This window comes from Lygodium microphyllum, chromosome 10, assembly GCF_053477565.2.
Source record: "Lygodium microphyllum isolate KBCC chromosome 10, Lygodium_microphyllum_v1.1.10, whole genome shotgun sequence".
Classification (NCBI taxonomy): Eukaryota; Viridiplantae; Streptophyta; class Polypodiopsida; order Schizaeales; family Lygodiaceae; genus Lygodium; species Lygodium microphyllum.
In genome coordinates this window covers 64,162,069-64,165,694 of record NC_141144.1, presented here as the reverse complement: position 1 = coordinate 64,165,694, position 3,626 = coordinate 64,162,069, and the positions used below count along the sequence as shown (strand labels likewise).

The 3,626-nt window shown below is 43.3% G+C and overlaps 1 pseudogene; it reads left to right on the top strand.

Annotated features, from left to right (window-relative positions):
* The first annotated feature begins 2,934 nt into the window (after positions 1-2,934).
* On the top strand, positions 2,935-3,355 carry LOC148030099 (large ribosomal subunit protein eL32z pseudogene; annotated as a pseudogene).
* The last annotated feature ends 271 nt before the right edge of the window (positions 3,356-3,626 follow it).

Here is a 3,626-nt window from a genome sequence, read left to right as displayed (position 1 = left end):
ATGATTTTTTGAAGAAGAAGTTTGAGATGAAGGATTTAGGTGAGCTAAGGTACTTCCTTGGCATTGAGGTGATCAGATGAGATGATGGTATATGGTTGTCCCAAAGATAGTATGGCTTGGATATGTTGTCCAAGTATGGTATGACAGCGTGCAAACCACTTTTAGTCCCATTGGAACAGAATGTAAAGTTGAGTGCTAATGTTGGGGATGAGATAGAAGACCCCACTATGTTCAAGACGATAGTGGGGAGTTTGATCTACATGACCATTACAAGGCCAGACTTGAGCTATGTTGTTGGTCTTGTGAGTCAGTTTATGCAAGTACCTAGAAAGCCACATTTGGATGCAATTAGACGTATATTGAGATATGTGAAGTCCACATTACATTATGGACTTTTCTATGAGGTAGGTACAGATGTACAGGTGTTTGGATACACAGATGCAGATTGGGCTGGTAGTATGTCTGATAGAAGATCTACCAGCGGATACATGTTCTCTCTTGGTAGTGCAGCAGTTGCTTGGAGCAGCAAAAAGCAATCTACAGTTGCTTTGTCGAGTACAGAGATTGAGTATAGAGGTGCTGCTATTGCAGCATGTGAGGTAGTATGGCTACAAAAGTTAATGGCCGATTTGGATATGCAGGTGGAAGGTATAGTTGTCATTTATTGTGACAACATGAGCAGTATACAGTTGGCTAGGAACCCTGTGTTCCATGCCAAGACAAAACATATTGAGGTACACTACCACTTTGTGAGAGAGAAGGTACTAGCCGGTGAGATTGACTTGGTGTATGTCAGCACACAGGATCAGACAGCTGACATCTTCACGAAGGAATTGGGTATAGAGAAGCTTCAAAAGTTTTGAAGCTTACTTGGAGTTGCAGAGATGAAATTGAGCTTGAGGGGGAGTGTTGAGATGACAAGCTCAACACATGCGGACATTGATGATGGACCGCCTAGTTAGATGGGTCCACACGTCTACACTTAGCACGTCGGTGGTCATTATGACTCTCACATAGCCACTGACTCATTACTTATTATATCTAGGTTGTTATACCTATTTACAGCTAGCATAGTTATAGCGCCAGTCAACTAATGTAGTCAATTATGCATTGTTTGACTTAGTAGGCCACTTTCCTTTATGTTGTATCTTATTATACTTTGTGTACATTGTAAAGAGTGTGGAAGAAGAAGAAGAAACCAGCAAGAAAACGTTTTTGGCCTCCATCTCTTCTTCTCTCTTGAGTGAGCTTCTTCTTGTGCATTATGTGTGTGTTTGGTGAAGCATCTTGAGCAAGTCCCCCCACCACGCGATTCTTGACAAGCGGTTCACGTCTTAGCTCCGGATCTCACAATTGCCCACTTCTAGCTGCTAAGTAGCGGTGACCTACAATTTTGCATACTCTGTGTGCCACAATCAAGTTTTGAGCGCCCTACGGGCTTTCGACAGTTTGAGCTGCTGAGTTCTAGCCGGGTTAGGTCAAATTTTTGAAAATCTGGTAAAAATCTACACTCGGCCCAACTGGTCCGAATTGTAGGGTCCGAGTGGGTTACTCCGATGGGCCGAGGCACATGGGCCGAGGGCCGAATTTGGGACTTGGATAGGGCGGACTTGGACGGAGTCACTTGGACGGGCCGAGTAGTTGATTCGGACAAGGTTGCTCGGACGGGCCGAGGCAAGTGGGCCGAGGGTCCAATTTGACACGTGGTAGAGGGCTAAATTTTTCCACAGTGTCGTACTGCTGCATATCCGAGGTGTGGAATCCACCAAAAAGTTGTTTGTGTGACATTTGCTATTTTTTACATAGTTAGTCGTTGTGTTTGCATTTGTTCTGCGTGGGCAGTATAGTGGAGAGGGGTCTGAAGTTGAGAGTGAAAATACACACCTGAAAAGTGTAGATTTTCGGATAGGAAACACATGCTCTAAAGAACAATTTGAGCTTGTAGGTGAAGTTGGTGAAGTTGTTGACATAATCTCAGGGATTGTTACTAATGACCAGAAAGGGTTTGTAGGTTCAAATGAAGACCAGGCTTTGAATGGGATTTTGGGTCTTGGGCCATCTAGGAATGCTTTGATTGTTTCACAGTTGGTGTATCAAAACCAAACTCCAGCAGTATTTACACATTGCTTAGAAGGAGAGGATGGAGAAGGTGGAATTCTTGTTATTGGTGAAGTTCAAGCTACAGGATTTGTTACACTCCCATAATTCCTAATCAGTCGCATTATAATGTCAACTTGCAAAGTATTCTGTTAATGGTGTAACAATACCACTTGATTCATCAATTGCTACACCGGGCCAAAGCAGTGGAACCATAATTGATGGTGGAACAACTCTTGCCTATTTTGCGGAAACAGTATATGAACAACTCATGGCAGCGATACTTGAAGCTTTACCATCCACTATGATAAATTATCCCTGTTAAATATAGATTCATGTCTAGCCTGGGGAAGGAAAAGCCACGGATGATTATTTCCAGAAAAAGGGGGTTTTTTTGGGGGACCTGCTTTTATCCGGTGGAAGGAAGCTCGAATGGGGAAAAAAAAAGAACAAGGAGGTGACTGATGCTCTGGACAAGGTTGCTACTGCTTATGACTGCAAGATTGCTGAGGGTGTTTTGAGTCATCAAATGAAAGACTACTGTTTCAGAAAATGACATAGTCAAAATTCACCTTGGGTGCCACATTGATGGTTTCATAGCTATTGTTTCTTATACGCATGTTATTCAAGAAGGGCCTGTTACGGGAAGAGTAGCAGATGTTCTGGCTGCCACAAGCACAACGCGGCAGAAGTTGCTCTAAGGCTAATCAGGCCTGGAAAGAAGAATAGGGCTTCATGTCTTTGACTAGACAATCCAAAAAACATCTCCTTGGGCACTCTAGATCAGAGAGAAGGACAGGCAATGGGCTTTCAAGAGATCAATCGAACTCTTCTCGAATGCTTATAAACCTTGTGAAGTAGAAGCTCGTGAAGAAGCGCATCAAGAAGTTCAAGTGACCTCAGAGCGACCGCAAGATCTCCGTCAAGCCAAACTGGCGTAGGCTGAAGGGTATTGATTCCCCCATGTCAGGCGGAAGTTTAAAGGATGCATATTAATGCCCAATATTGGTTATGGAACGAAAAAGAAGACTCAACATGTCCTTCCCAATGGATTTAAGAAGTTCTTGGTGCACGACTCTGCTGAGTTAGATCTTATGATGACGCATAACAGGAAGTTCTGTGTGCTGAGATTGCCCATTATGTCTCAACTCTCAAGCGGAAGTCAATTGTTGAGCAGGCTGCACAACTCAACATAGCTGTGACGAATGGTTCTGCCAGATTGCAACAGTTACCTCCAACCACCTCGAACGTGAATTAAGGCACAATTGGAATCAAAGGAGTTGCTCACATTCTGCATTAAACGACTAAAGAATCTGAACAAAGTAAGGCTTGTTGACGCTGGGTTTATACGGAGAGAGCCGCACTCTAAGAGACTGAAAGTCAAGTTAAAGATTTAAAAAGAAGTGATGAATGATGCTATATTGGAACAAGGGTATGTTGTTGAGTATGTTGTGGAAGATCATATGTGTGATAGCTGCTTTAGATCTGCAGCAAATCCAGACTAGTGGCTTGCTGCAGTGCAAGTGAGG